At 48.9% G+C, this 6,365-nt stretch overlaps 1 pseudogene; it reads left to right on the plus strand.

Annotated features, from left to right (window-relative positions):
* Positions 1-3,935, plus strand: LOC123404928 (annotated as a pseudogene).
* The last annotated feature ends 2,430 nt before the right edge of the window (positions 3,936-6,365 follow it).

The raw sequence follows: 6,365 nt of genomic DNA on the forward strand, positions 1-6,365 counted from the left end.
ATGGCGAACATCTGCGGTGGCCGGGAAAGCCCAGATGAGGAATCTGGTCTGCAAGAACCTAATTCAGGAAAGCTCTCAGATTTCCTGTGTTCTTCGTAGCAGCACTTACTAGAGATCAAGGATGGGAATTAACTGAGTTAGTAAGTATCATACAACCATACTTCTCTAAGCTTGATGCGTCATTAGTTTTCTTTGATATAAACATCTACATAAGTTTTTATTTAGAAGTACTTTGTCCAGAAAACAGAGTGGTTTTCCCTATTTCAGAAACACAGCAGTTTTCCCTATTTCACAAATCATACAGGCTGCGGCACCCATATATCACTTTGCGACGAACCGCAACCATATATTGCTCGTGCCATCCTACATCTTTCCTACTTCAGCTGAACTCTATGTTCTTCGCAAAATTCTGCGATGATACTTTTTGAAAAGAACACTTTCCCATTATTCCGAAGGAAAAAAAACTGTGATTACAAAATTTAGTATGTTAATGCATGCTAATTCTATAACAGGGACAGTAAATTTTAAAACGAGTAGCAGTGTCACTACCAGCCTCATGGCCTCTGCCAGCAGCGACGGTACACATGGTGGAACCAAACAGGGGAGTTTCCTCGAAGGCCAAATACTGGAGGCACCGAACCTCCGGAAGTTCACATTCCCTGAGATTCAGACAGTTACCAGGAACTTCAAGCAAGATTATCTCCTTGGAGTGGGGGCTTTTGGGTGGGTGTACAAAGCATGGGTCGATGAGAAGACGATGAACCCGACAACGAGTGGCACCGGCATGGCTGTTGCTGTCATGCAGGGAAAAGAGGAATGGCAGGTAAAATCTGGCCCTTAATTACTGATTAAATAAGTCATGAATTTTGAGATTCCAACAGAGTCATCGCTCCTAAATGTGGCTGCAACTACGGTGCGTAACAGCAATTTCTGGTTGTCAACTTGCAATCGGACATAAACCTTTTGGGAAAGTTCTCTCACCCAAACCTTGTCAAGCTACTCGGCTACTGCTGGGAGGGCAAGGAACTATTCCTTGTGCACGAGTTCATGGCCCAAGGGAGCTTAGAAGACCATCTATTCGCATGTGAGTTGTTTGCTGACCACCATTTGTTTCATCCTTTCTTCTAGGGTTTTACTTAAAAAATATTGCGTTCATCGTGCATCTCTGCAATACTGATTCTGGAAGAGGTTGCAACCCTTGAAAAACCAATTGACTGAAAAGTTCTGACATTGAAGCCGGAGTCAATTGCAATTAGTTTCAGGAAGATGTCATCCACTATCATGGGAACTGAGGCTGAGGATCGCCATCGGCGCAGCTCGAGGACTTGCCTTCTTGCATGCATCAGAGAAGCAAGCCATGTACCGTGACTTCAAGGCTTCCAAGATTCTTCTAGATGCAGTAAGCATCCTACCCTGCAACGTATCTTTTATGTGTTGCCTATTTATCAAGATAGACCAGGCAAGGATGATGCGTCAGTACAGCTTTGAAGATGGAGTAGTGGCAGTTGACGGCGGCGGCCTCTGAGAGCATGCCGGACCGGTGGGTGCCCCATACCCGGTAAGTGGCTTGGTTGGGGCCTCAGGTCTTAGATGTGAGGCTTGTGTGCGAGGTCTGTGGTATTAGGCCCGGACTATCAGCATCCCTTCATCAGATGGATAGGAGTAGCGACAGTTGTCGCCTAGACGGTGGCTTCAGACTTTTTTTTTTTGGAAAAGGAGGATAACCCCCGGTCTCTGCATTTGGAAAGTGCATGCGACCATTTTATTGATTATTTCCGAGGACCTTACAAAGTAGTACAACAATATGCCTGAATCCGCCATCTTGATAACATCTGTCATTACTCCTATCCATATGATGAAGGGGTGCAAGCTGAGCCAAATACCCAGACCTCTCACCTAAGCCTAACATCTAAAACCGGAGGCCCCGACCGAGCCACATACCGGGTCAGGAGCACAAACCGGTCTGACGCACTCACATGTGTCGCCGCCACCTTCTTCCACCGGTACATCTTCAAAGCAGATTGAGGTGCCAGCCTTGGCAGGTGCCTCCGTCATCGACGCCACCATGACGCCAAACGACGACCTCCATCTACGCGAGTCCATCTCCAAGCAACGGAAGGAGATCCATGCTAGGATAGGGCCGCACCACCGCCGTCGCCCACCACCCACAAGCGCCACCCAACCCCAGGGTTCCCAAAGCGGCGCCTTCAAGAAGGGAACGACGCCGTGAGCGCCGCCGCCGCCCAACAAAGTTAGGGCTTTCGCCCAGGAGACCTAGGGGAAGGGGAAGTGAGGAGATCAGTCCATACCGACGCCTCCAAGGAGGGGAACGGCGCCCTCAGGCGTCGCCGTCGATGCGGCCGGCCATGGCCGGCCAGGGATTTCGCCCGAACTAGATCCCCGCCACCCAAGGAAGCGTGGCCCGACCAGGCTAGCCCGCACGCCAAACATGGGAGGAGGGGATGCGCCAGATCGCACGCACCGGCAACCGCAGAAGCCGCCGCCGGCCGCCAACGACCACCGCATCCCGCCGCTCGCGCGGCCCGGATGCCAGATCCACCGCCCGCACGGCTGCTAGCTCGTCGTGCCTCATCCATGGAGCCGCCGCTCCAGATCCGGAGTTCCCCACGCAGACACAGGGCAGCCAAGGCCCCGCCGCCACGATCCTTGGCGCCCCGGGCTTGCCCGGCGACTGCCTCATGTGGCGGCGAGGAAGGGAGGGGGAGGGAGTGGGGCGGCTAGGGTTGGGAGGGGTAGGGAGGGGGAGGGAACCGAGGGGGGAGTTTCCCCATCCTCACATGCTTGCTTCTAAATACTTAGATGTCTCTTTTCAGTGGCTTCAGACTTATTGTTATATTTCTTATTGTTATATTTCTTAGTAAGGTCTTTTGTGAATAATTAATAAAATGACTGCATGCATCATCTAGATGAAGAGGCCAGGGCGATTCTCCTTCTCTATTTTTTTTTTATCAAGATCAAATTCTGACCGCATTTTGCTGCGCAGCACTATAATGCAAAGCTCTCTGATTTTGGGCTTGCTAAGCTTGGGTCAACTTGCAACTCACGTATGACTGTCATGCCCACGCGCAACCACGGGTATGCAGCTCCGGAATATGTCATAAGTGGTATGTGTCCTTCTCACCCATCATATATTTCCAATTTTAAAGTTTTGCATCAAATAGGTTTGTGATCATTCATGGCAATTGAGCTTCTTCAAGTGGATAATTTTTCATAAAATATCGCTCCATGTACGAAATGTTGAGTTTCTAGCACCATTCGATCTTTTAAACTTTAGAATCTACTCCCTCCGTTCCTAAATATAAGTCTTTGTAGAGATTTCACTAATAGACTGCATACGAATGTATATAGACATATTTTAGAGTGTACATTCAATCATTTTACTACGTATGTAGACACCTATTGAAATCGCTTAAAAGACTTATACTCCCTTCATTCCAAAATAACTGTCTCAACTTTGTACTAGCTCTAGTACAAAGTTGTACTAAGGTTAAGACATTTATTTTGGAACGGAGGGAGTATTTAGGAACGGAGGGAGTACAAGTTAGTACATACAGTAGCTTTTTTAGCAGCTGATGGTTGTTCTCACTTCGTGCTCTGAACCATATCCAGGCCTTTTATATGCGCAAAGTGACGTTTACGGTTTCGGGGTCATGATGCTGGAGATGATGTCCGGTCAGCGTGCGAGGGATCCCAACCGCCCCAAGGGGCAAACGAACATCATCGACTGGGCAAAGCCCTTGGCTGACGGCAGAAAGCATGCTCATCTTATGGACCGCCGGCTGGAGGGCCAATACAACTCCAAACAAGCCCTGCAGGTGGTGCATGTGGCGCTGAGCTGATTGGACAGCGAGCCTGGGAGCAGACCCTCAATGGAGGTGGTTCTCGAGGCGCTTGAGCAGATCTCTAGGCAATGAAGAACTGCGGATATCTTCATCTGTGATGTTGCTTTTGTATTATTGTATACATTTGTAAGCATGTTGAATGAATTTCTTTTGGGATGACCATGAAAACATGATCGATTCTTGGCTTGACTTAAGATGATGATTCCTGCACTTCTGGTTTCGTGCTTGTCACACTTGAATTTATTTATTTTCTTGGAGAATTTTTTAGAAAAGGACGTTCAACCCTCGGCCTCTCCATCAATCGATGCATGCAGTCATTCTTATTAATTTTTCCCCAAAGGTTTGACAAGATCATACATGTACTTTACGAGAATAGAGTTCAATCAAATTGATAAGCAAGCATGGTAATGATATATTGATGAAAATTTGAATCAATTAGAGATGCGCAGACATAGCTAGTACTACTTACGTTGGGGTGCGTAAATGGTAACTCCTTGTTTAGATCGGGAGCCTTTTTGGTGAACTTGTTCCAAACCCTGCCAAACCAAGAAAATGATTACTTGATATTAGAAAATTAACGAAAGTTGTATGCCGATATGGTCCCGGTATTGACTGAACTTACTTCTTGAGCATTGCAGTCATGTCCGCATAATCCTCAGGATTTTTACATCTCGAGTCAAAGACAGTTACTAATGTCTCGTCAAGCTTAATGGATAGCAGAATAAAGTGAAAACTGCGCATGCATATATAACTCATCAATTACATTACTTAACCTCGAGTAAGCGAAACCGAGTATACAGAGAAGACAACAACACTGACTTGAAGTTGTAAGGAAGGAGTATTTCTTTCTTGTTTTGATGTATAAGTAACGACTTTAGCAAGTTCTTCTCGGCCTCTATGATTGGGTTTCGTACCGACCATTCATTTACGGCATCTGAGCTAATGAACCCAACGTCGAAGATTCCTGCTTTTTTGCATTCGACGATCTTCAATCTGCATAATATAGTGAGGATAAATATATATACATGCAATGAACGAGCTGAGCTAGAGACTTAACTATAGAAATAATACTTACAGAAAGTAGGAAGTCATGAGTTGTTTGTCGAGGGCCAGTTGATTGTATAACTGAAATAACTCCTCAATAGGCATCACAGGAAGTCCAATGAATTCGTGCTCTGATTTCACTGCCACATAAATAGTATCTCTCCCAGACTCCCTGCACGTTTTCATGTACCACTCATGCAATTTGTGCATCATTGTTGTTAGAGGTGGATGATCAGGGGGGACGAGAGGGTTCCCGTGCACGTATTTATATTGTTCTGTTACCTCATCCGTTTGAAAAATTACATCATCCCCCAAGTAATCACAAGGATTGGTACCAGGCACCATCCCCGGAGGATTAACGACGATATCGCTAGACACCTTGAGCGGAGGGCACAATTGCTTCTCCTGTTCGCCGAGCTGGGGAATTGTTTTCCCACTTCTTCGTTTTGCTAACCTTGCATCACTGGAAGTACTTCCCGACCACCGCGCTGCTTCATATGTCTTTTTAAGAATGTGCGGTCATAGTTGGAATCCGGCGGAGGCGGTGGTGGTCGCTTCAGGGCATTGATAGTGCCGTTCACTTTCACCGGATCTAGCTTCTCCTTCAGAGGTGGAGTTTTGTTTGCAAAATGCTCCCTCAATTGGGCACGGCATATGTCCTCGTTTTCCTGCGTGGTCCTCTCATATGGTAACTTTTCCAAAGGCTTGAGAGATGGACCGTATCGGAATTGCCTCCTCATTGGGGTCTTGCTGCGCGGTGGTGCTTCCCCTAGGACGGACGAGGATACATCGATGAAGAGATATGCTGGGTCGGTAGCAGCGCCTTGCTCCTCCTCCTCGTGGTCGTCGCCCGTCTCCCTGACGATAATTGCATCCTTCGGTTGCCCGTATTGCGAACGCAAGCCGGAGCCGCTCGAGTCCCCGATCTGCAGCAGGCAAACCTGGCCAGTAACAGTCCCCAGTTGCAGGGAATGGGTGGTTGCCACCCCAGGGGTATGCCTTGCCAGGGATAGCGCCGGTCCCAGGTCCATCGTGTGCTCTCCTCCGCTTCCCGCGTCCTCATCATCGGTGAAGCTCAGAGGCTTGCTAGATTTGCCCGTGGCCGCTACATCAAGGGTGAGGGCGTGCGGGTCGATATGCTTCGGGGCAGGCACATCCCCTTCTTCACCATCGAAGAACTCTACCACAGGGTCCGGGGTCACGTGGCGTGGCACACCAGATTGAAGGGGGCGCGGCAGTGCGTGGAGATTGTTGGCCACCGCCTTAGGCTGCCTTGCCGGTGGCCTGCCCATTGGCTCATTGTGGTGACCCGGCACCTGCGCCATAGGCTTGGTGCCCCTCCCCCCCCCCCCCCCCCCCGCAGCGGTTGCGCGTGCCCTCGGTCCCCCTTGCCGGTGCTTGGAAGTTGGCGTCCCACTCCCGTGGCACTCCGAGGAGGAGTTGGCCGCAGCTGCCTCC

Source organism: Hordeum vulgare, chromosome 6H (assembly GCF_904849725.1).
Source record: "Hordeum vulgare subsp. vulgare chromosome 6H, MorexV3_pseudomolecules_assembly, whole genome shotgun sequence".
Taxonomy (NCBI): Eukaryota; Viridiplantae; Streptophyta; class Magnoliopsida; order Poales; family Poaceae; genus Hordeum; species Hordeum vulgare.